The following is a 27,997-nucleotide window of genomic DNA, read 5'->3' as shown; positions in this document are numbered from 1 at the left end:
TCTTCAAACAAAACATGAATATCGACAAGCTAGACAACAAGCCTTTACCTTGGACAGACCACCATGCCATCAAATTTATATTAACCACCAACACCATCCTCCAAAAACCCAAACTCCCAACAACAATACACTGGGCAAGATCGCAGAAGAAACTACACTCTGAACTCTTCAAAACCACACTAGCGACCAAAATAGAGGTACTAAATCTAAACCATTCAACGGAACAATCACTCAACGCCTTAAACAAAGCTTTACTATGGACAGCTGACACAGTCGCTCCGAAATGCAGAGCTCTCATCCGGAAAAACAACTCGGGCTGGTTTAACGACACTCTCACTCTACTGAAACAAGAACGCAGAAGAGCCGAAGGAGCCTGGAGGAGAAACCCATCAAAAGAAAACCACACAAATTACAAAACCCTCACCAAGAATTACCACAAAGCCATCTTTAAAGCAAAAAAATAACATTTCTTAAACACCATCTCAAAAGCCCTAAACCACCCATGGGTACTTTTCAAACTAGTCGCTCAGACTATGAACCCCTCCTGACTTTTTTATTGACAAAATCGGCAAGATTCGGGCAACAATTCAACAGAAAAAAAACACAAACCCCATTCAGATGAAGCAAGAAGAAGCAACCAACACAAATAGTCCACGATCGACGAATTTTGCGCTGGTCCCAATTACCATCGACACCACAAAAAACGTCATCAGAAGCCTCCGAGACAACACATCTCCTAATGACATCATTCCTAAAAAACTCTTAAAAGAATGCACCGACATCTTGGCACCCACCATAACGCACATCATAAACCAATCGTTTAGGGAATGGATGGTTCGGATCACCCTCAAGCAAGGCATAATTAAACCCATCTTAAAGAAACCCAACCTCGACCCCAAAGACCCTAACCATCGCAGACCGGTAACAAGCCTGAACACTATCTCCAAGATCATGGAAAAAGCAGTAGTACAACAGCTTCAGCCCCATCTGGATGACCACAAACTCATAGATCCACTACAATCAGGTTTTCGCCCAGGCCACGGGACAGAAACCGCTCTTCTCAAGATATGGGATGATGCCCTCGAAGCAGCAGATGACGGAGAATCCTGTCTCCTAGTGCTGCTGGACCTTAGTAGACCACAACACATTGCTCATGCGACTCAAAGAAGTAGCCAGAGTCTCAGACTTGGCCCTACCGTGGTTTGCATCTTTCCTAGAAAATCACACTCAGACTGTGAAACTTGGAGGCTTCAAGTTAGAAACATGGACCATTACATGCGGAGTCCCTCAAGGATCACCCCTTTCACCTGCTCTCTTCAACATCTACATCCGCCCGCTCCTCAAAATCATAAGCAAACAGGACCTGCGCTACCACTCCTATGCTGACGACACGCAGCTTTACTTTCGAATCACCAACAAAAAAGACCAATATCATGAACTAGGAAAATGCCTCACTCTGATCGATAATTGGATGACTGAAAGCTCCCTCAAACTCAACGGATCCAAAACAGAACTCCTCATCCTTCACGCAAATTGGAAATCTAATTCTAGGACCACTTGGACACCACCCACCATCCTCGGACAAACCATCGCGCCAAGCAACAAAGTCAAAAGCCTCAGAGTCATCTTTGACTCAGACATGACTATGAATGCACAAATAGGGTCAGTAGTCAGCGGTTCTCATCATCTTCTCCACATGCTACGTAGACTCATCCCCTTCATCCCGGAAGAGGACACAGCAGTAGTGGTTGGAACAATCATCAACTCAAGACTCGACTACACAAACTCCCTCTACTTAGGACTACCGAAATACCAGATTTCACGTCTACAAGTCGTCCAGAACATGGCAGCCAGACTGGCAACAGGTAAAAAACTGTGGGAGCCAATCTCTCCGGTCTTGAGGTCCCTCCACTGGCTGCCCATACAGGACCGGGTGACTTTCAAGGCGCTCTGCCTCACCCACAAGTGTACACAAGGAAACGCTCCTCAATACTTAAGCGAGAAAATAAAACCCTACATCACCAAGCGCGTGCTCCAGTCAACCAACCAAAACCTTCTCCAAATCCCTAAATCTCACTACAAATCTAAGGGAGAATGTAGATTTGCAGTCCAAGGACCCCAGCTTTGGAATGCTTTACCCACGACCATCCGCTTGGAAGAAAACCATTGGGCTTTTAGGAAAAAACTAAAGACCCACCTCTTCTAAAGAATCAGGACAACACTGGATGCAAGCGCCTTGAGGCGATTAAGTTTGCATGGTAAGATAGCGCAGGGGGCTAATGCTCCTTTGCAGCAGTCTGTGATTGCCTGTGTCCCAAGGGTTGCAGGTACAATCCCGGCGGGGTCCACTCAGCCTTTCATCCTTCCGAGGTCGGTAAAATGAGTACCATTGAGTTGGGTAATAATGACAACCATTATCAGCGCTTAGACACAGCGTAAACGCTGTAATTGGCGCTATATAAGTGTAAACATTATTATTATTATTATTATTATTATTATTATTATTTGTTGCGCTATACAAGTTACTCACTCACTCACTCATTCTCTTTCACACATTTATTCCAAAATACCCTGGTATAGTGCTGTAAGTTCCAAGTTCTGAGTCTTATGCCGCGTACACACGGTCGTTTTATGTGATGAAAAAAAATGACGTTTTTAAAAACGTCACTTTAATTGACCGTGTGTGGGGGAAAACGTCATTTTATGTGTTCTAAAAAACGACCAAAAAAAATTGAAGCATGCTTCAATTTTATGTGTCGTTTTTCAAAACGTCAACTTTTACTTCACAGAAATTGACCGTGTGTAGCAAAAACGCGTATGCCCAGAAGCTACTTATGAAGCGAGCTTCAATGGAAAAACGTGGTGGAACGTAACCTCGCTTTGCTAGAACATTGTGAAAAAACGATGGTGTGTAGGCAACTTCATCTTTGAAAATTGAAGTTTCAAAAACGTCGTTTTTTACTTCACAGAAAATGTCATTTTTTTTCATCACATAAAGTGATGGTGTGTATGCGGCATTACAGCCATTCCTTCTTTCTTTTAATAATGGCAAACCTAATCATAGCCAAAGCATTGAAGAACCTCAAAGTTGATTTAGCAAAAGTTAAGATTTGCTGTCCATATTTGTTAAAGCTTGAGAACTTTGGTTTGTTATGTGCTACCACCCCTGAATCCAGATACAGCAAAATATTTATAGCGCTGATCCCAAAAAGAGAACTACCCCCCTTTTTCCTGCTTTCCCTTTTGCTCTCTATCTTTTTCCATGTTTCCAGTTATCTTTCCTCTTTCACTTCTCTCAATCCTCCCTTCCTTTTTTTTATTCTTAACCCATAAGAAATACCAAAAGAGCCTGAAATACAGTGCACAATAGTAGTTTCTTTTGTTCATCCCAGCAGGGCTGAATGAAAAAAAAACTGTACTAACCACGCAATGTTAGCACAACGATCTCCCCTGCTGTGCTATTGTGTTCTCACAGGGGGACGGTCCCTCTTAGCCTTAGCCATTGGCTGAGATCTCTGATTGGGAGCTCATCGGCAGACCTTTTTTGGTCATGTCCCATCTCAGAAGGTGCCGAACAGTTGGCTTTTGTCGGACTAAGTGCAATACACAATAGTATTTTAAACTGAGCTTTGAGCAGATAGATAATGAAAACATTCAGTTAAGCTTAGTATATGACAAATCATCTTCAAAACATTCTGTCAAATTTATGTTTATTGTTGTTAAAAGTTGCCTTCACTGGGTTCTAGTAATCTAACTTTCTGTTGAGGAGATCGATCACCTCAACAACTTCTTGTAGTCCTGCAGCACTGATGAGGAATCCTGCTGACAAGTGTGCACCAGTGATCACAATGGAGTTCTCTGCTCTTTGTGTATCTCCCTGTAACTCACCCCCTGCTCTTCATTGCTAGCTATCACATACTACTACTGCTGCTGGGCTTTCTTAGTAAAAAATAAAATAAATGTTTTACTCTGCAAATCTCTTTTCTTGGATACTTATATAAAATCATTTTGTGGAGTTATGTGATGACATCTAAGGGCATGAGAAGTGGAATATAATTATGCAGAAAAATTTAAATTTAAACATTTCTGCTTGGTTACAGGGATTTTCTCCACCTAAAATACTTCCCTGGGACTCTTCAAATAAAGCCGCTTACACACGACCATTTTTAATGTCCTAGAAAAAAAGACGTTTTTCTTGACGTGATTCTTGTCAAGCCTGCCTTGCATACACACGATCGTGGAAAAAAATGCTCGAGCAAAGCGTGGTGACTTACATCGGGCACTAGTAAAGGGGAAGGTTCCATTCAGATGGCACCATCCATTGGGCTGCTTTTGCTGATTTTGTGTTAGAAAAAGTTTGGTGAGAGACAATTTGCGCTTTTCAGTCTTCGTGCTTTTCAGTCTGTGACAAATGTGCTATCTCCATTACAAACGCTAGTTTTATCAGAATGAGTGCTCCCTTCTTATAACTTGCTTCTGAGCATGCACGTTTTTTCCCCGTCGTTAGCCTACACACGACCGTTTTTCACAACGTAAAAAACCGACTGAGAAAATTGAGAGCATGTTCTAAATTTTTAATGCCCATTTTTCACATCGAGGAAAAATTCTCGTGGAGCCTATTGATCGTTTTTAATGACCATTTAAAAATTGCATTTTGCACATCATGAAAAACGAGGCGTGTGTACGTTGCGATAAGAGTAGGGCATGGGCAATGGTCCTGTCGATGATTTGATGAGACTCATAGATATTCCCAAGTGATGCAGAATACATTTTACTAGAATTAATTTTTCTAGAGGCTGACCTAACACAAAGAATACTAAGGGCCTTTTCACACTAATCTGTTTTTTGATGCCCTTTTGGTGTTTAAATAGTGGAACAAAAATGCATGAAAAATTTATCCCTTAAAATCTTGTGAAACTCTTCACATTAATGCACTGCAGATGCAGTGTATTTTTAAAAGCCCTGCGTGCTGAAATTTTGGTGCATGTTTAAAAAAAAAACACCTCTCCATCGAAGTGAACGGAAAACATCAAAAACACATAAAAAATGCATATATGGTGTGTTTTGGTATGTTTTTTAAGTTTCACAGATGCATGCTGGGAGTCAGGAATCCAGATAAACGTACCAAAAATGCACTGACATTGAGTAAACATTTTCTTGAAATGCATGTGTGTTTTTATTGTGTGTTTTTTTTCAGCAGAGCAGTGTAAAAGGATCCTTAATTTATCACAGAGTCCATAATCTGCAGTCTTTCTGAATACATTCTTCTCACCAGCCTCCAACCATTTTTTCCACTCATCTTAGTGACACCATTAACTTCATGGGATGTCATAGCACCGCCCACCTACATTCTTGTTCTGGAGAATGGAGAAAAGGACTGTACCCTGTTATGGGACCATGGGGGGATTGTCATCATTTTATTTAAATCTGTAGTCCTATTTTACAATTTTTTAAGAATATGTATAGTTAATTTTGTTTCTGAATTGCTACTACTTTGCACCACCAAGATGTACTTTGGGTATTTGATAATGGCTTTGGTATTTGATAATGGTTTCCAAGAGTTTAATCCCATGGTGTAGACTGAGCTAAACTTAGCTTGCAAATGGTCTTTCTGTAGAAAACTAAAATGTGTAGAAAAAAGCATCATTTGTTTATATTGTATGATTTTTGTGTTCTGTTAAGTGTTTGTGGATAGCGAATGTACTATGCATTTATGTTGAAGTAATAAAATAAAATGTAAAAATAAAGAAAATGCAAAAAAAAAACACAAAAACAAGCTGGTACAAGGGATCTAAACTTGTAGTGACACTTAGTTGTTACTGAGTGTAATATGTATGTTTCACAGCTTGGTGTGGCTTGCAATTACTTCTCCACATGGATTCTAATTGCTTTGATATCTTTTAGTCTAATAATATTAAAATAGTCAGCAATTAGGTGAAGTGCTTGAAGCCTCTCCACTCATTTTTCTGTGTGATTTTCTGTTTTCCATAGCTTTTAAAGGGTCAAAGAACATTTCTTAATATATTATTGATTAAAGGAGTATGAGGCTCAATTTTGAAAATGTACTTAGAAACAGAGATAGCATTCACAGGGTTCAAAATGTTCTTTTGACTGCTGAATTTGGCAAGTTCTACTGTACTGAGACCTAGCAGACAGCAATTAAATTATAGGAAACATATAAGTTACGTTCTTATTTTAGACAGCAATATTTCTCATTTGGTAACACTTTGCATAATCTGAAGTATGAAAAGTAGTACTTCATTTATTATGACCTTTAGCTGTTCAAAGAATATGATCTATGTTTTATTCCAATGTTTTTGGTTTGTCCTGTATTTTTATGCATTGCTTAGCAAAATTATCATTGGAACCTAGCCTGTTTATTTAGCAGGTTGGCAGAAACAGGACAAGGAGATTGGTATGTATCAAATAATTAACATCTACATAAAAATTCCTCCTGTAGTATGAAGGCTTGTCAAACTGACAGTGTAGAACCAGGAAATTTATTCTGGATTGGTTCAGTAGTAGAAATGCCTTATTTGTTCAAAATATGGTTTTATACTCTTCTCTAAACTAAGTACATTTATTAATTTTTAATGAATATCTACATTGTTAATTAGTTTTAATATCAGTGATTTTTTAAACAAATTTTAATATCAAAAGTCATCAACATTCAAATTTTAATAGTAATTAAAGACACGTGTAACTGCTTATACTTACAAGCTGAGAATTAATTTTCACGAAAACATAGGACTCATATTAAGTTTATATTTTCTTCATTATAATTACTACTGACATTTGAATAGATATCTTACCTGACTGAAATCTACTAAATTAAAACACATTATTCATAATTGTAAAATCAACTTATGAAGTGACAGATGTCAACTTTCAAATGCCATATATTAATAAAAAAAAATGTGGGTATTTTAAAACCATGACCTACTAATTATAATGCCATATATATTTATTTAATGTTCTATGTAACTTATTCACAAAGCAAATCATACACCTCTTTTTAATTGGCCTCATGCAAATTACTGAGCTTTTCACACTTTGTTGTGTTGTCAAGTTATGAAACAACAAGATCCATTGAGCCAGTAGGGGGGCTGGATAATTTAAATTAGGCGCGTTCCCGCGCCGAACGTACTGCGCATGGCTCCGTCGGAAAAATTTCCCGATGTGCATTGCGGTTATTGACGTTGCAAAGAACGTCATGGGCTTCGACGTTGAAGGTAATGGCGTTCCAGCGCCATTTCACGAACGAGTTACGCAAACGACGCAAATTTTGAAAAATCGTGGACGCGGGAACGACGGTCCATACTTACCATTGGCTGCGCCTCCTAATAGCAGGAGCAGCCTTACGGCGAAAACGACGTACACAAACGACGTGAAAAAAACGAGCGCCGGGCCGCGCGTACGTTTGTGAATCGGCGTAAGTATGCAATTTGCATACTCTACGCTGACAACTACAGGTGCGCCACCTAGGGCCCAGCGTCAGAATGCACCCTAAGATACGACGGCATAAGAGACTTATGCCAGTTGCATCTTAGGCTACAGTCGGCGTATCTAGCTTTCTGAATACAGAAAGTAGATACGCCGGCGCTACTTAGCAATTACGGCTGCGTATCTATGGATACGCAGGCGTAATTGCTGTCTGGAATCTACCCCAATGTGTGTGTTCTAAATCCAATAACAGCAATTGATTATCATATACTGCAGCTTACCAGTCCTTAGATGTGGTGGCTGTATTATTTATCTTTTTTTCCCAGGCTTTTTTTTTCACTTGGGTACCCTGCCAACACTCAAATATCTTTACTGTATCTAGGAAAAGCAACTTTATTACTTGAGACTGCTCTCCTGATTTGAACTACAAAGACCTCTCTGTTTCCTCATCGTAATCATGTAGGTTTGAGATGCACTGTAGTCCACAGAAGAGAGAAATTAGAGAAGCTGATAACAGTATTTTATATTTCTGTTTAGTTGCACAGGAAGGTTTCAGATACAATACATTACTTCGGCAGGATTCATACCAAGTGGTTTGTGTGTACTTGCACATACCCTGAAAAAAAAATCAAATACATCCTTAACATAACAAGGGCTGGAAAAGTTGCAATATATACACGTTTTTCTGGTTCAGAGTGTATTCACACTTGGACAAAAGCATCTGGGACACTTAAAATCATTACATGATACCAGAAAGGGCTCCTGGTGAGGACCTGCAAGTAGCTACCATACTGCCAGCAATGAAAACTGACAGCTCGCCCACAGCGAATCATGGCCCACTCGCTATGTAATAAATAATGCAGCAATCAAAATGCGAGTGAGTCGCTCATGGACACAAGGCAGTCTGCATCCAGGAGCGATTAACTCATATGATTGCTTCCAGGGGCAGCTGTGATTAACTGCAGAAGCTAGAAGCATCCCATCACTTTTAATGGAGCTGCCTCCTGTAGCTAATTGCACAGAAATCACACTGGGGTTCTTGCATGTAATCAGTATCCTATGCTTTCTCAGGTGTTAATGCATCCATAGACATATTTTAATACAAAGGATGTCTAGTGTAAGTTCTATTTGCTTGGGTGTAAGCCTAAAGGTTATTTTTAACACCTTTTCAACTCACCCTTTATCTTGTAGGTGTAAAAGACAATAGGTTTTACTGATAAAATATATCACTTCATATGCATTGTCGTGTGCAGGTGACCAGAGACAGAAAATATTAATTAAAAGTCATATTGATATCCAATATCTATGAACATCTTTACGTTATGTCAGGAGTGAAGAGCATAGCATTTAACCTAAGAGGTGTTTAACTGCTTCCGGACCGATCCACGCATATATACTGCGACAGAGTGGCCCTTCAGTGCAAAATCACGTAACTGTACATGATTTTGTTTCCTGGGTCTGGGGCACGTTTGCGCGCCGCCGTCGACCAGCTATCACTGTTATTGGACACAGCAGGAGCCAATCAATGGGTTTGGTGGACCCACCAATCGTTCCCTAAGGCAGACATAACTGTGGTCTTCCTATGTAAACAAGACAGATTGACATTCTGTGACAAGCTTTTTTTTAGCTTGCTAAGAAACTTTTGTCCACTGGAAACCTGTCCGCTAGGCCGTACACACGGTTGGACATGTCCGCGGAAACTGTTCCGCGGACCAGTTTCAGCGGACATGTTCGACCGTGTGTACGCCGCCTTACAGGCTGGTAAATTATGAAGCTTTAGAAAAAATGAAATACCAACTAAACTTTTATTGATGTGATTAAAAGACAAATTATTTTGCATGGAAACAATAAATAAATCTGCGCCAAAAAAATGATCACAGTTATAAGGAATAACCCCTATAATATAACATAGTATTCAAAAAAACAGTCCAAATGTGAGTCTGCACAGTATGGGATCAGTCTATAATAGGTTTGAAACAGCATGGAAGTAATTAAGATGAATCCTCTAATGTCCACACTCATGCAGGTCTATGAACAGCATGGAAGAAATAAGGATAGATCTTCTAATAGACACACTCATGCAGATGTTCCTTCACAGACCACACCGCTATAGTGACAGGTTAATTATGACCAAGGTGATCCCTCCACCAGTAAAAGGGGCTGCTTACCAGAGGGTAAGCCAATTTGGGCGTTTGGCTATAACCCAGCCACGGCCTTTCATCCACAGAAGCCGGCCGGCAAACAACACGGAGCCCTTCCTCCTCAACGCGGTGACGTACTGCCTGTCCTTCCCACAGTACGTCACCGCGTTGAGGAGGAAGGGCTCCGTGTTGTTTGCCGGCCAGCTTACTTTTTATTTTAAAACCAATGCTGTTTTAACCGCGATGTTTGTGAGTACCTCATCTGTACTTTATTAAATCTTTTTTACTACTGTATTACGCTATGGTGCATCCTTTTTCTGTTTCCTAAATTTACATATGGGAGAGTGTTATCTGGCGGATTCCTGAGAGCTGTCCTTTTCCCTGGTATTCCTCGGTACTCTGTGGATGAAAGGCCGTGGCTGGGTTATAGCCAAACGCCCAAATAGGCTTGATCTTAATTACTTCCATGCTGTTTCAAACCTATTATGGACTGATCCCATACTTTGCAGACTCACATTTGGACTGTTTTTTTTAATACTATGTTATATTATAGGGGTTATTCCTTATAACTGTGATCATTTTTTTGGTGCAGCTTTATTTATTGTTTCCCTGTTATATTGTGTATCACACGTCTGTTGCAGCCTTATTTTTATTTTATTTATTTTTATTTAGTTTGATCAGTGCAGTTTTTTTGTTCCTAAATTATTTTGCATAAGTGAACAAAGAAAGGCTAAGACCGTATGCTCAGTCTGTGAAAACCCTGATAACCCCAATTCTTCCATAAACAAAATCCATTTTTTCCATGCAATCAAATATTTGATTCATGTTTTAGGAGCAATGGAGCCTTGGATAACAGAAAGCACGGGGGTTATATCAAATCCCACAGGTGACTTGGGCAAGTGTGACCAGCTAGATCCGCTTCGGGAAAAAGTTGCCTGAAACGAGCCATCTGGAAACGATGAGTGCGTCAGCTACTACATTCATTTCGCCAGGAACGTATTTTGCCTTCACCCAGATGTTGAGATTTAAGCATAACAAGACAAAATAACGTAACAATCTTATAACATATAATGATCTAGAAGAAAGGCAATTTATTGCAAACAGTACACCTTTGTTGTCTGTATGAACTAAAATGTGTTTATTAGCAAATTGTTCCCCCCATAACTCGAATGCTACTATGATGGGGAACAATTCCAACAAAACAATGTTTTTTGTTGCCTTATAGGAGATCCAAGAAGGGGGCCAAGAGTCACAACACCAATGTGTACGCCATATTGTGGCAAAATCTAGCGATCACGCTGAATCAGTATACAGATTCATATCTGCAGAAAAAACAAATTCTTCTTGAAAGAAAGTATGACCGTTGTAATCCATAAGAAAATGTGACCATACTAACAGATCATCTTTTAAATCTGAAGTAAGGCGGATATGGGAAAAGGGGGACTTAAAACCAGACATTGCTAAAGACAGTCTTCTAGAAAATATTCTGCTAACTGGCATGATGCGTGAGGCAAAAGCCAGCAACCCTAAAAAGGATTGGAGTTCTTTCAAAAGGATCTTTTTTCTACATAAGAAAAGACAAATAGAGCTTTGAATATGTGAAATCTTTGATAATGGAAGCTGATACTGACACAATGTTGTATCAATGCTTATGCCCAAATATTTAATTACCATCGTGGGAAAAGATTTTTTTTTAGAAAGAAATAGGGATGCCAAAATTTTCCACAATTGTTAAAAATAATTTTAACAATAACGCACACACTGGGGAATTAGGAGGAGCAATAAAACGGAAATCATCCAAGTAATGGGTGATTCCCTCGCAGTCAGATTCATAGGTCGTAACCCATTGCAGGAATGCTGCAAAGAACTCAAAATACCTACATGACAAAGAACATCCCATAGGTAAACACATGTCATAAAAGAAATAACCCTCAAACAAAAACCTAAAGAGCTGAATGATTCGGAAGCCATAGGAAGCAACCTAATTTTTTGTGATTTAAAAAAACGTTGTTTTTTGTGATGAAACATACACACCATCGTTTTTTCCAGAAGCTCTAGCAAAGCGCGGTTACGTTCAGCACGTACGATGGCACTCTGTTCCATTTAAACTCGCGTCCTAACTTGCTTCTGAGCATGCACGGGTTTAAAAACGTTGTTTTAAACATCGTTTTAGCTACACACGGTAATTTTTTGTGACACAAAAAATGACGTTTTGAAAAAGCACAGAAAAAATTGAAGCATGCTCGAATTTTTTCAGAAGACATAAAACAACGTTTTCCCCACACACGGTCATTTTAAATGATGTTTTTAAAAACAATGTTTTTTTTTCATCACAAAAAAATGACCGTCTGTACGCGGCATAAAAGCAGACTTTATATGAGATTTGTCTAACAAAGCACCGAGACCAATTTTTTTTATAAGTTCTATAGCATCGTCAAACTTCGCATATGACACAGATGATAAAGAACTATCAATCTCATCATTTAATGACCCACCTTTGGGAAAGGAGAGGGGATGAATTAATCGATAAGAATCTGGCTCCTTTTTAGGTACAACACACAAAAGTGAGATCCGAAAATCCTTGAAAGGGGGAGATAAAAAAGGACTAGCCACTCGACCAGCTGAGAGCTCTTTTATCAATTTATTTCTAACTAGCTGACTATGTGCCAATACTTATTTTAAGTTACTTACCATGCTACATCCGGATCCAGAAAAAAACTGGCAGCTTGAAACCTAAAGAAAAACCTTTAATTAAAGCCTCCGCCTTCTCCTTGTCTGGGTATAGAAGCAACCACGGGTACATTTTTTCCAACTTCACCGGTGTTGGAGCTTTTTGTATTGTCCCTAAGCTGAGCATGGGGGTAGGACCTTTTAAAACACGTTGTGAGTCCCAAAACAAAAGGAACATTCATGCTTGTAACGGCACAAAGTTGACCACTTGCATTGCGACTCATTGAAAGCATAGCATATACCCTTCTTGTAAACTGACAAATTGTTTTGATTTGCTGGTGACTGTCTTGCAAAAACAGGTTTTTGCGGTGTAATGAGGTTTAACCATAAACCAACGTCTTTCAAACCCCACTTAAGGTTATGATAAACAGCCATCTTTTGGTGGTATGATTCGTCGTAACTGTACCAACCAAAACCACCAAAATTTCTATAGGCTTCAAGAATGATCTTGATATGTGGGAATAAACCACTACATTTACCAGGGAATTTTTCACCCATGATTGCAGAAAATATACAGAAACCCTGTAACCACTTATGAAAAGACCTTGGAGGGCGACCTCTATCCTCTGAAATCTCGTTTTTTTTTTGTCACTTTTTACCGTAAAATCCTTTGAACTACAGTAGGAAGTAAGGATAACAGGTGAATAAACTCTCCTTTCCATATTTTTCTTTAATATTGATAGCAATGTGAAAACCTAACAGCGAGATTTCACAGGGCAGAGATTCTTTAAAACATACCTCAGGAACCTGTGAAAATACAACAGCAGTCTCAGGTTCCTGAAAAGGGGGAATAGTACTAAAAGAATGAGAAACAACTGATCTATTATCAACATAAGAAACTACTGGTCTATTATCAGCATGAGAAACTACTGGTCCATTATCATCGGACCATACATTAGCAGGAGAAGAGACTGGGATTTGTAATTGTTTGCTGTTTAGGGAATCATTTAACCTATTCAAAGAGCTGAGTAGCTGAATAATTACATTTTGGTGTGCTAACTCACCCTCCTGTACTGTTTCTCCAGCTGAGCGCACCTCTAAAGGTTTATTTTCCTGTCTCTGTGACAGCCTTGGACCTGTAGTTGCTTCCAGCAGCTGCTGAGCCATCACTGTGTCCAGCTGTGATTGCCTGGACACCTGTGACACTGACGGAACCTCCTCTGTTGCCAGCACCTGTAGAGGAGAAAAAGAGAGATGTCTGCCAGCAGGTGGCGACCTGCGCGCTCTTCCCCGCCCTCCGCTGACGCGAACAGGCAAAGGAGAAACAGCCCATTTTGATTTCCCTGTTCTGCGGCTGCTGTGTTGCTCTGGAGGGATGTCATCGTCATATGTGTGAGGTTCTGCTTCTTCCGGAATGGCAGCTGATTCAGCAGGGCGATCTGGTGGATGGCTCAGGGGAGACCTGCGGGTTAGAGGGCTCTGTACTAGCAGTGGCTGGAGCAGGGCTGCCATATTAGCTGACACAGATGCCGCTGGGTCTGTCATGCCGCCCTCCACTCCCACGACTGGCGTTGAATCTGCTCCCATCTCTGACAGACATTTCCTCGCCTCCTTCCGCAGCTGCCCCCTCCACTTTCCGAATGAGCGCCTTCATCAGAAAAACAGCAGGTGAGCTCTGAATAAGTTGAAAAAAACACACCCTGAGGAGAAGCTCACCAGCCTGTTTAAAATTGTGTGACTAGCCTCAGAGCGGTGGGCTATATATATAGCCCCCCGCACGTGTGTCAAAACGGGACCCACGTGTTATTCCCTCTTTAAAACACATTTTCCCGCCTCAGATACACCTGCCTGCAAGGTGGATTGTTTTTTTTAAAGTGACAGTAAAACTTTTTTTTTCTTTGACCACCCAAATCCCATGCTGTGGGCACTAAGTAATGCCCACTTTTTTAATTCTAACACTTGACTATGCTTTGATCTAAACCATTCCATTGTAGCTCTGGCTGTATGTTTAGGGTCGTTGTCCCACTTGAAGGTGAACATCTGCCCCAGTCTCAAGTCTTTTGCAGAATCTAACAGGTTTTCTTCTAAAATTGCCCTGAATTTGGCTCCATCCATCTTCCCATCAACTCTGATCAGCTTTTTTGTCCCTGCTGAAGAAAAGCATCTCCACAACATGATGCTGCCACCACCATGTTTCACAGTGGGGATTGTGTGTTCAGGGTGATGTGCAGTGTAGGGCCTCATACACACGATCGGTTAACCAGAGGATAACGGTCTGATGGACCGTTTTCATCGTTCCAAACCGATCGTGTGTAGGCCCCATAGGTTATTTAACCTTCGGTCAAAAAAAGCCAACTTGCTTTAAATTTCAAAACCGATCGTTAGTATGCACAACCATCGGTTAAAAATCCACACATGCTCAGACTAAATTAGGGGACGGGAGCGCTCGTTCTTGTAAAACTCGTGTTCGTTTTGGAGATGGCACATTCTACATTTTTAAAATGAGTGCCTCGTTTATTGCAGCACATTTTTTCTTCATTCTATTGCTAGAATAAACACGTTGTTTTGCTGATGCTATTTAGACAGAGTTCTCCCATACTGACTTATTTTATTTTTTGCTTGTGATCTCATGGTTTATTTTTTTTGTTTTAGAAAGCCATATCTCCAAATATTTTTTTGTACTCCACATATATATATATATATATCACAACAATTTTTTTTACCCCCCCCCCCCCCTCAAGGAGGTTGTGTCCTTTGTTAATTACACAATGTATTTCGGAAATGATTGATGGCTATTCACCAGAAAAACACAATAGACAAGTATTTATCTTCAATTAAATCTCCTCTTTATTCTGGTAAAAAAACAACAACATGAAGGGCAACAATAGACAAATATATACAGACTTTGGACACCAAAGGCACATTCCACCATGATAAACAACAAAATCAATACCATCAGGAGTCCCTCTAATTTGGGTCACAATGTGCTCCCCAAATCCCAGATATCAGAAGCAGCAGCAGATGTCATACATGACCCCAAGCTGTGGTACTACAACAACCTCATTTTTATGGCAAATCAGCTTGAAACCAGGGAATCACTTTCTGGTCTTCCTTGCAGCCTTCCTTCCACGGCTCATTGCAGGTGGTGGAAATGTGGCAGAAGGAGGAGGAGGAGGAGACTGGGCCGGGTCACTGAATTGTGTGGTCTTAGTCAGCAGGCCCCTTCTTCCCCTCTGTATCACAGATGCTATCATATCCTGGGCCAGGCCCCTTTGTCGCTGCTCAATTTCTTGCAGCTCATTTGCAATGTATTAAGCTGTAGCCCTCAACAGGGTTAAGGGGGCCCTCATGATTTCAGCTGCCTCCCTAATAATGCACAGAGACTCCTCCTCCAGCTGGGACATGCATTTCTGTTTTTTGGTTTGGCGCATCTGGAGGGGAGGCACCTGTGACACAGTGCTGCCCCTGGGCCTGGGCACCTGCTGACTGCCACTCACGCCTTCCTCCTCCTGTCCGCCACTCACCCCTTCCTCCTCCTGGCTGACACATTCCTGAGCCTCCTCCTCTTGGCTGATCTCTTCCTGTGTCTAAAAAAGGGACATGTTTTTTTTTTGCTTCATCAAACACACACATTTTAAAGCTCACGACTGTTGCATTGTTTTGGTTGTATTTTTGGTAAATTGAACAGACTCTCATTCTGACCCCTGCAGTTGGCATCCCTGTCACTATATTTTCTGCCCATGACTTTTGTTTGGGTTTTCAAGCTTTCATTTTGGTTCCAAAAACATCTCGTTCAACCAAAATTTCTTTGAGGTCAAGAACTCTGTTGTAAACTACTATACCTGACTGTAGATGTGCAGATCTGGCTCCTCAATCTCAGCCTGCTCCTTGGTACCCTCTGCAGGGGTGGGGGGGACAGTGGAAGGAACACTGGAAGGAACACTGGAGGGAACGGTGGAGGGAAGGGTGGAAGGAAGACTGGAAAGTGATTCTCTGGCCTTGATCTGAAAACTGAGGTGTTTATAGTACCACATCTTGGGCTCATGTACTTCTGCTGTTGATCCTGACCTCCGAGAAGCACGGACCTGTATCAAACGCTTTTTGTAAGCATTCCTCATGTTATTGATTTTATTACTTATCATGGTGGAAGTTAGCTCTGTATCCAGGTCTGCATATAAGTGACCAAGTGGGCAATTGTTGCCCTTCAAACATTCTTTTTAGAATAGGATGTATTCTTGAGTTCCCACAGGTTTTTAAATATTTGTAGATGAATCGCATCATATTCTCGGTCAAACAAATCCTCTGCCAGGGCTCATCTTTTTTTGCAGCTGGTCAGTAAGGTAGGTGCTGTAGTCCTCCACAGGATTAAGGGGGGCCCTCATGATTTCAGCTGCTTCCCTAATGTCCTGCAGACACTCTTCCTCCAGCTGGGACATGCGCCTCTGTCTTTTTTTTTGGGGGGGGGGGGGGGGGGGTTTAAAAGAAATATGGGTCTGGCATAGCAATGGCCCCCCCTACCAGTGAAGTACTCAATGTACAGTATAGATCACTGGCATCTCGAGCAGTTCGGGCGGGGAGAATCCAGTATGGCCAGTGTCCTGGCCAGTCAGGTTCTCAGATGATTGTCTGGGCCTCAGGCCCAATGTTTGAAAGGTAGGTCTCTAATGCATGCGCAAAAAATTCTCAAAAATGCAGCAGGAAAAGTGAGTGTCAGTTTTATAGTCCGCATGTGGATGGGTTGTCGGGAACAGGGGGATCGTCTGGCCAAATGTGAAGGCAATCTCGACAACCCTCCAGGCTCTGGCCAGCCGGTAATTCAAAACTCTCCTCTCCGGGGTGAGAGTCCCTCTGGGGAAACGGCCTCATATGGTGTGGTCCAAGCCCGATAGCTGTGTCCGCAAAAAATACACAAAAGGGAGTCCCTCCACATTGTCTGCATCCCTGTGGCAGGGCCCAGGCCACCACTCTGGAGATGGTTGGCAAACTCCATCTGCGCAAAGACTCCACCGTCGGACATCGGCCTTTCTTCCCCGCGTCCACATACAAAACCTCGTACTGTGCAACACCATCAACACAATACTATGAAAACCTTTGTAGTTTTAAAATTGTATGACCCCGAACGGGGGTGGCGGCAAATATGCGACATGTTGCCCATCTCTTGCCCTTCCGCAGTTAGAGAAGTCCTACCGCTGGGCAAATTGGGAAGCCACAGTCTGCCATTCCTGTGGCGTGGAGGGAAACTGTGGAGTCAAACAAAAATAAAAATTAGTCCTTTGGCACATAAACATTAAAATCACAATGCAAAAGACATCCTTGTCCAACATCAGTATAACATTTATTAGTGGAGTGCTAATTACATGCCAGAACTGAAATAGGCCCAATTATCAGACTCCTCACCACTCTGATGGGCCATTAAACATTTTAAGGGGGGGTTGAACTACAATGCAGCAGACAAAAAAAAGATGTAAACAGACTAGATGTCAGGAAAGGTTCCTTCCGCTGGTGCTCTTTATTACCTGGCTTGCAGTACTGCGTCTCACCAGCAGGTGAATCCTGACAGTTCCAAACTGTCGGGAGAACTTTTCCCTGCTGGTGTTATATCACCCTTGGGACGCAGTACTGGTCTCCACCAGCGGATGGACCCTGGCAGTGTGGAGCAGACGGCCTTTTCTGTGCTCAGGTGTGACCTGAACTCAATTACTTCACACCTCTACAAATACCCAGCGAGTTCAAGCAGACCTCGCCCTGGTATTGTTCTACCTTCCGGACCTGAGCCTGTTATCCTGACCCTGCTATCTGGACCCTGATTCTGATCCCTATCCTGAGCCCATCCTGGACTTATCCTTCCCATTCCCTGATTACCTTGGTTCCTGGTTCCCCTTGGATTCCTGCCCCGCAGCCTGTCCATCCATCCGCTCCCTGCTCTGTTGTGTTCCCATCCTCACCCATCTGCTGGCTTACCCTGTGTATGACCTCGGCCTGACTTTGTTTACGAATACGGTATCTCCCCTTGATTGTATATACTATTTGTTGCGCACTGGTTGTCTTCACATGTTTGTAAATAAACACCTTTTAATTTCACTACATACATTGTTGGTCTCCTCTGTGCAGTCACACAGTACTGGTCTGTTAGCTATCCTGACAGTATACCAGGGCCACTCCTTGACCAGACGTGCCTGCATTGAGGAACCATCCTGTTGTGGTGCGTTTTTTGAACATGGATTTCAATGAAATCATTTACTGGTCCTCTGCTGGCAGAGGAGGATGAGGAGTATTGTTGCCAGGTTTTGGAGGGGATGGACTAGTGACCAGCTGATGGAAACTATCCGATCAGCTCATTCCATGGTGGATCTGGGCTACATGTCTTTTGATGATATTCAGGCCGTTAATCCGGTTATGTGTTAAACCGGCCCTGTCCGTTCATCCCAGATGGTAGTGATGATTTCCCCCCCAACTTCAGTCGTGACCAAGTTGAATCCTTGATATGGTTAATGGAGGATATCCAGCTTCTTTTATGAACATTATTCCCTCTTGTCCCCAGCAGAAGATATCTGAACGTATTAGTTCTGTGCAAGTCTCTGATTAGACATGGTGTGTGTGAACCTGCTTTTGTTCAACCTGTGCTGCAGGCATGGTCAGATCTCCTGATTTCAGCCAAGCCATTACATTCCAGCCCTGCCATGAATCACCTACCTTCTCCCAAGAATCCATCCGTCCATCGCCAATGCCAACCCTAGCTACAAGCCCAGATAATTCCGCTTCCTACCAAATATTACTATCCAGTTTCTACTAGTTGTACCTACCCCGTCTTCAATCCACCTGCGTCTTCCCCTTCCACCTGTAACAACTCCACAAAAACCTCCTCAGTCACTGTTCCCGTGTCCCCTGCCACATTTAATTCCATCCTTTTCATACCATCCCTCCTGTTAACAAGTCTGCAGTGACTAACCTAAAAAGAAGCGGAAGTACATCCCGACCCACACCATCGTGCAGCTACCCAGCCTGTTGTTCCAGTGCCAGCTGCCCAGCCTGTTGTTCCAGTGCCAGCTACCCAGCCTGACGTACAAGTGCCAGTTACCCAGTCTGACATTTCAGTGTCAGCTACCCCAGCCTGATGTTTTCGGTCCTTGCTACCCAATCTGCGTCCCAGTGCCAGCTACTCAGCCTACGTCCCAGTGCCAGCTACTCAGCCTGATGTCCCTGTGCCAGCTACTCAGCCTGACATCACAGTGCCAGGTACTCAGCCTGACGTCCCAGTGCCAGCTACTCAGCCTGACGTCTCAGTGCCAGCTACTCAGCCTGACGTCCCAGTGCCAGTTACCCAGTGTGACATCCCAGTGCCAGTTACCCAGCCTGACGTTTCAGTACCAGCTTACCCGGCCTGATGTTCCAGTGCCAACCGCCCAGCTTGATGAGCCACTATCTGCTGCCCAGCCTGATGAGCCACTGTCTGCTGCCCAGCCTGATGAGCCACTGTCTGCTGCCCAGCCTGATGAGCCACTGTCTGCTGCCCAGCCTGATGAGCCACTGTCTGCTGCCCCAGCCTGAGGGGTTCCTGTTTGCTGCCCAGCCTGAAGGTTCCTGTTTGCTGCCCAGCCTGAGGGGTTCCTGTTTGCTGCGCAGCCTGAGATGTTCCTGCAAGCTGCCAGCTGGTGTCCCGGTTCCTGCCTTCCAGCTTGGCTTGAAATTCAGCTTGTACATGTGTAAGCTCTTGGTTCACATGCTACTGAAGCCTAGCTTGTAGGAATTTTTAGCAAAACCTTGCTAGAGTGTGATCGTAAGATAGTTTGAATTTTCTTTGATGCTACCCTTCTTTTGTAATGAAATGTTAACGTGTGGCCATTGTTGAGTTTTCCAAATTTGTTGGCATATTGAGTGCAGCACTTTAACAGCATCATCATTTAGGATTTAAAAAAAACTCAGCTGGGATACCATCAGTTATGATAGCTTTTTTTATTAGCAATGCTTTCTAAGGCCCACTTGACTACACTCTCCAGAATGTTTGGTTCAAGATCAGTGACTGCATAATCGTGGTTATATGGGACATTCAGATCTTTTTGTATAGTCCTTCTGGGAATTTTGAACTATAGGTCACATTTTAAAACATTAAAACTATTACTCAGAGTACATAAAGTATTCATGAGATATGAAAAAACACACACAGAGGGATATACCCATGGCTCACCACTATAAGGGAATCTCCCACTGTCAGCTCTGGGAGCTGATGGACATTCTGTAGCTGCTATGACTGGGGAACCACCACTCTGGAGGGACAAACAAAGACTCATCAATCACTATGAGATACTTACTAAAATTGACATAATTCAAGAGACAAATTTTGAGGTTGATTGTTCAATGCAATGTGTAGGACTGAGCTTTTTTGTGTCCTCTAGAGTTATCAGAAAGCTGATGTTCTTATCTACTGGCTGTTACCTGTTGGCTGTCAGTGGCAAATATCCCATACCCAAATCATAATTTTCCTTGAACATAATAAAATAAAGGGCAAAAAACACCATGGGCCAGATTCACAGAAGAAGTATGCCGGAGTATCTACTGATACTCCGGCGTACTTTAAAATTTGCCGCGTCGTATCTTTAGTTTGAATCCTCAAACCAAGATACAATGGCTTCTGGCTTTGATGCGACAGGCGTACGGCTTCGCACGCCTTCAGATCGTAGTTGCAATACTTTGGCGCCCGCTGGGTGGAGTTTGCGTCGTTTTCCGTGTTGGGTATGCTAATTAGCTTTTTCCGGCGATCCACGAAGGTACGCGCGGCCGTCACATTCTCTTACGTCGTCGCTAGTCGGCTTTTCCCGATGTATAGTTAAAGCTGCTATTTTGTGGCGTATAGATAGACATGCCATGTTAAAGTATGGCCATTGTTCCCGCGTCAAATTTTGAATTTTTTTTTTGCATAAGTCGTCCGTGAATAGGAAAGGACGTAACTCACGTCTATGTTCAAAAAATTACGTCGGTGCGACGTCATTTCGCGCAAAGCACAGCGGGAAATTTAAAAACAGAGCATGCGCAGTTCATTTGGCGAGGGGACGCGCTTCATTTGATTGAAGCACGCCCCCAACCCGCCCAATTTCAAATACCCTGCCAGAAAAACACTACGCCACCGTAACTTATGGCGCGATTTTGCTGTGGATTCGAAATTCCGCCAGGTAAGATACTGCGGCGTAGCGTATCAATGATACGCGGCGCAAGTGCAAATGTATCTGAATCTGGCCCTATAAGTTTACTTTAACAGCTCTGATCTGACATGTTTGCTGTGTTAATAGAGGATACATTAGTCTCTCACAAACTACATTTTGTAATATAAGAGAAAATGAGAACATAACTCTGGGTGGACAAACTTCTGGTGGGATTTGAACCAGTGCACCATAATACAATAAAAGATAAAACATGTATAATGTTTTTCAAATTATTATTTTAATTAGAATCTTTCCATAGTCTAAATTGCACACAACTACCCATACATGTATGCAATCATACACAGAGCCTTTTATATGCATGAAATGGAAAGTGTCTGAATGTAAATGTACAAATTAGGTCAAACGAGTTCTGTTTATTTGGAATAAAAGCTCACCAAATGTAAATCTAATAAAGATCACAGAAAGTAAAAGTGTTTTATTTATTGTGTAAAACTCCTGAAATGTTGACTTAAGGTTACTGTTCTTTGTTCAAGTAGCTGTAATATGTCTTCTGCTTATATGTACTGGGCTGGCATCTTAAATCCAAACTGTGACAGGTGCCTAATTAGATACAACTAAAAACAGTGAAATGTTTATTTAGAGTAACAAAATATTGTCCAAGAGATTTCCTCTGAGAAGAATTAAAAAAAAATCCTTACAACATAAACAAATGACTCTGGACCTTGCTGATAAAAGTAAGCAAATTGTATTTGTGTTTTGTCAAGGCAAATAATGAATGTGCAGACTGATTAATCAGCCTTTGACAGCTCATTTACATGTTGACTTGGTAGTTCTGCAACTTATTCTACAAACTTGCACTTGTTCTACTGCATTTATCAGATCCACATACCAAAGCACTTTATAATGTACAGTAAAACAGCAAAACAAAACAAACACACAACACAGCCTATCGTTTACCATATTATTTCATATCTATAATGCGAAAAATATCTTGAACGCAATTGCAGAGAAAACCTAAAGTACTATCTTTTGCTGTATTATATGCAAAAGATACCCAGCTGGTGGTCTTTTGTGCCATCTTTGGGGCATACATTATAAATACTATACTTTTTGTATAGTAGTATTATACAACGCTTGAGGTCCTGGCTGCCACTCTGCAAGCCTATTACTTACACACATTGGGCTGGATTCAGATACAATGGTGTATCTATCCGCCCGGCGTAATGTATCTCAGATACGTTACGCCGCCGTAATTTAGGGTGCAAGTTCCGTATTCAGAAACAACTTGCGCCCTTAGTTACGGCGGCGTAACGTATCTGTGTCGGCGTAAGCCCGCCTAATTCAAATGTGGATGATGTGGGCGTGTTTTATGTATATTAACTGTGACCCCGCTTATTTGACGTTTTTTACGAACGGCGCATGCGCCGTTCGTGAAAAAATTCCAGTGCGCATGCTTGAAAGTCCGCCGCAAATCGTCATTTCTTTCGACGTGAACGTAACTTACATCCAGCCCTATTCGCGAACAACTTACGCAAACGGCGTAAAATTTTCAAAACTCGACGCGGGAACGATGGCCATACTTAACATAGGATACGCCTCATATAGCAGGGGTAACTATACGCCGAAAAAAGCCTAACGTAAACGACGTAAAAAAATTTGCCGGCCGGACGTACGTTTCTGAATTGGCGTATATACCTAATTAGCATATTCCTTGCGTAAATATACGGAAGCGCCACCTAGCGGCCAGCGTAAATATGCAGCCTAAGATACGACGGTGTAAGACACTTACGTCGGTCGGATCTTAGGGAAATCTATGCGTAACTGATTCTATGAATCAGGCGCATAGATACGACCGGCCAGACTCAGAGATACGACGGCGTATCTGGAGATACGCCGTCGTATATTCTCTGTGAATCTACCCCATTGTTTGTGCTTAAGGTCCATTTTCCCTGGCTGGATTGGTGGCTTTTTATGTAAGTGATATTTGCACATGTGGTTTTATGTTTGTTTTTATGTGCTAGTTCACCAATAAGTACCACAAAATGCTCTCTTTCTTGTCATTGGTGACTTATTGCTTTGGATGGAACATGCTGAGTTATTTTTATTATAAAAAAGAGTGCTTTCTGGTTATTATCCATATACCCTGATACATTCTGAAAAAAAGTCCTATAGTTTGGATAAGACTGGAATGAGGGAGCTGATGTTGATTACATACCTCTGAGGTCCTGGATATTATCACGTGAAATTTTTACTGTTCTAATTCTAGACAGCAACTCTGGTAAGTGCATTTTTTCTGGCATTGATGGAAGTCGCACTGGGTGTTTGTCACATTGAAGGAGAGATATCACTTGAAATACATCACCTGATATTTCTTCATGAGAGTTTATTTTAACTTTTTCTTACTCTGATTATTTGTATATATTCTCACTTCATGGACACACAAGTATAACACTTTATGTGTTCTAAGTATCTTCTGATATTATTAATATAATATAATATTATTTAGCATCTTTTGATACTATTATTTAGTGTTGCAAAATTGTTATTATTATTATTATTATTTTGTTTGCAAATACGGCCTGCGATTTGTTAATATATTTCCACCCATATTGAATGTGTTTTTTTACAAGGTGCAGGTTTACATACAGTGGCCTGGATTCAAGAAGCAATTGCGCCTGTGTAACCATAGTTACACAGGCGCAATTGCTTACTTGCCCCGGCGTAACAAATGCTCTTGATTCAGGAACCTCGTTACGCCGACTGCAGCCTAAGATATGCGTGGCATAAGGCTCTTATGCCCGCATATCTTAGGCTGCATTCTTGCGATGGCCGCTAGGTGGCGTTCCCGTTGTGCTCAGCGTATAGTATGCAAATTGCATACTAACGCTATTAGCAGGGGCAGCCAATGTTACGTATACCCGTCGTTCCCGCGTCGCAAAATTTCAAATTTACGTAGTTTGCGTAAGTGATTCGTGAATGGCGCTGGACGCCATTCACGTTCTCTTTGAAGCAAATGACGTCCTTGCGACGTCATTTGCCGCAATGCACGTCGGGAAAGTTTCCCGACGGAGCATGCGCTCTACGATCGGCGCGGGAACGCGCCTAATTTAAATGATTCCCGCCCCCTACGGGATCATTTAAATTGCGCGCGCTTACGCCGGGCATTTTGCCGGCGCGCCAACGCAATTTACGGAGCTACTGCTCCATTAATCAAGGGCAGCGCAGAAAATTTGCGGGGGCGCAGGGCAAAAACGTTTTTGCCCTGCGCCTCCGCAAAAAAAAGCGCAAATGTACCTGAATCTACCCCAGTATACTTTAGGTAATTAAAACAAAAGAATGGTGGTAGTTGTTTGATACACAAAGACAATGTTATGTATTTCAGTTTCTTTGTGGCACCAGTAAATACATTTGCCATAATATTATCAAATATTTTAATTTCCATTTCTATTCTCAATTAAATATGTTTATATTATGTTTATTATGTATATTGGGCCAGATCCACGTAGATCGGCGTAATTTTAGGCAGGCGTAGCGTATCGTAGTTACGCTACGCTACGCTGCCGCTAATTTGAGAGGCAAGTGCTGTATTCACAAAGCACTTGCGTCTAAAGTTACGGCGGCGTAGCGTAAATGTGTCGGCGTAAGGGCGCGGAATTCAAATGACAAAGATGTGGGCGTGTTTTATGTTAATTCAACTTGACCCCACATAAATTATGTTTTTTTTTTTAACAGCGCATGCGCCGTCTGTGGGGGTATCCCAGTGCGCATGCTCAAAATCACGTCGCAAATAGTAAATGCTTTCGACGTGAACGTAATTTACGCAAAGCCCTATTCGTGAACGTTTTACGCAAACGACGTACACGATGGATAATTCGACGCTGTCCCGATGTCCATACTTAACATTGCGTACGCCTCATAGACCCAGGGGTAACGTTACGCCGAAAAAAAGCCTTACGTAAACAACGTAAAAAAATGCGCTGGCCGGATGTACGTTCTGAGAATCGGCGTATCTAGCTAATTTGCATACTCTACGCGGAAATCAACGAAAGCGCCACCTAGCGGCCAGCGTAAATATGCACCTAAGATCCGACGGCGTACTAAGACGTACGTCAGTCGGATCCAGCCCCCATTCAGGCGTATCTTGTTTTGTGGATACAAAACAAAAATTACGCCGGAGCACCCTCGAAGTTACGCGGCGTATCAATAGATACGCCGACGTAACTTCTTTGTGGATCTGGCCCATTATGTTTATATTATATTATATGTTTATATTATATTATATACCGTAGTTAGAATCTCCCACGATCACAATGATACTGAAAAATTATAACCAATGCTGCTACTTAATAAACATAAATATCAAAACCCATAAAAGAGAATTCACAGTAGCGCAACAATAACACCTAATTCATTATTATTATTATTATTATTATTATTATTATACAGGATTGCTAACCGATAGGACAAAACCGATCGTTAGTAGGCACGACCATCGGTGAAAAAACCACGCATGCTCAGAATCAAGTCGACGCATGCTTGGAAGCATTGAACATCGTTTTTTCAGCACGTCGTTGTGTTTTACATCGCTGCGTTCTGACACGATTGTTTTTTTAATCGATGGTGTGTAGGCGCGAAGGACCATCAGTCAGCTTCATCGGTTAACCGATGAAAACGGTCCATCGGTCCATTCTCATCGGATGTACCGATCGTGTGTACGCAGGATAACAGTCCTCTTTAACCTAAAAACAAAATATAACAGTTCGCAGTGATATCCTAATTAGGAAAAACACTGTAGATATCCACCATCATATGTGTCACATCAGACCTGCCCCCATTACTGTAAGTGGAAACTCACCAAATATACAGTAATTACCTACCATTCTTATAGTTAGGCTAGTAAGCCATAAGAATCAGTAGTTCAAAGGTTCCTTAATAAGTCAATCCACTTCTCCACAGTTCTTGCAGTAAAGGTACACATCCATGGGTACATAAAAAAGATAGGCTCCACTAGTGTAATATTGCCACAACACAATCTTTAATCTAAAATTAATACCTAGTCAACTTGCATGTATAACATATTTTATCAAACATTGTATAGCTCATGACATAACCAAGCGATCCCCTTAAGTCTCACCACCTCCATGCTGGCTGACGACTATCCAGGGAGATCCCAATCACTTTCACAATTATTAATGCAATGATTCTAGTTGGCGAACAGTCACATCCTGATGTACGTTTTGTCACTTCGGACTGTTTATAGATATTACTGTTAACTTGAAATGGGATATATGGGACACAGGCTTGATAAGCTGAAACCAGAAGTGCTTAAATTAGACCTTATTTTACGAAGTGAAAAAATGTTGTAGGGAACATTTAGGAATTGTAAATGTATCAAATCAGTACTGTACACTGAAAAATCTACTTTGTTTCTTGAATTCCGCTTAAAAAATATGGTATGTGTCTGCAGCCTAATATCTGTATCTATGGCACTGCTGTGTCTGATTTCTTGTCTTAGCATGTTTGGAGTGGTGATGTCACCACTGTCCTGCCCACTCTTTGCTGGAGGCCCTGTCATGAGGAAGTAAAACCATTTCTCTTCAAAGATGGCCACTTCCATACAGAGACCCAGTGCAAAACAAAGGAGATCCCAAGCAATACTCATGACTAGCCCTTTGCCCTTGATATGCCTTATTTGGGGACACAGAATCCAAAGCAAAGTTCCATTTTATTATAAGGATTTTAAAGGAAGGGTGCAGTGTATTTACTTATTAATAAAAAGCACTCAGCCAGTTTACACTAAATGAACTTAGATAGCATTCTTCCATAATGTTTTATTTCTTCCTAGTTCTATAATTATGACAGTCTGCTAAAGAACTGCATTATATTTGTTTATGCCAGATTCTGAATTGGTACTTATGCCAAGACTCCCTACAACAGACTAGAGATATTGGTGTCTCAAAAACAACACAACAATGAAAGTTGGAGTAACTTTACTGCAATTATCCACAACAGGGAAATTAGCTTTGTAATTCACAGGTGGGGTTGCATAAGCTTGGCTTACAGCATGCACTTCAACTTGACAGCCTAGCTGCTTGGTGCATCTTATCTCAGCAGGACTATGGCAAGGAACATTCTTATTGCAAGTGAAAATGCAAATTCTTTGTTATTTATGACATCCACTGTAATAATGTAGGTGAAGGGGGTCTAGCACATGCAGGAGGAACATGACTATCCAAAGCTTAATAGTTTCAGTAGACTATAGCCTGACAGAACTATTGTTGCACTTGCAGGCAGCCTAAAATGTGGGTCTTCCAAGTTCTGCCAATGCACCACCTTGACAGTTTCCTTGCCAGCCAGCAGTGAGCTGTTTAATTTACCTTTGTATCTCCCACTAAAAATCAATACCATCTAATTAAAACTTGCAATGGTCCACCTGTGTCACCATGAAAGTTGAAATGTAAGGACAAATCGTAACCCCTCTTTGCATACATATTACAATAAATTAATGATGATTAGAGATTTGTTTTGGTCCCAATCGAAATTTGAACTTTGAATTTTGGTTATTCCGAGATTCAGATGTATCCG

The 27,997-nt window shown here is 41.7% G+C and overlaps 1 protein-coding gene across 1 annotated transcript in view; it reads left to right on the top strand.

Moving 5' to 3' along the window:
* Positions 1-27,997, top strand: part of LOC120929674 (protocadherin-9-like) — a 1,495,744-nt gene that overhangs the window by 1,290,420 nt on the left and 177,327 nt on the right. The gene's annotated exons all lie outside the window — the stretch shown is intronic.

This window comes from Rana temporaria, chromosome 2 (assembly GCF_905171775.1).
Source record: "Rana temporaria chromosome 2, aRanTem1.1, whole genome shotgun sequence".
In the NCBI taxonomy this organism is placed as follows: Eukaryota; Metazoa; Chordata; class Amphibia; order Anura; family Ranidae; genus Rana; species Rana temporaria.
Note: the sequence above shows the minus strand (reverse complement) of the source record. Positions and strands in the feature narration are given on the sequence as shown.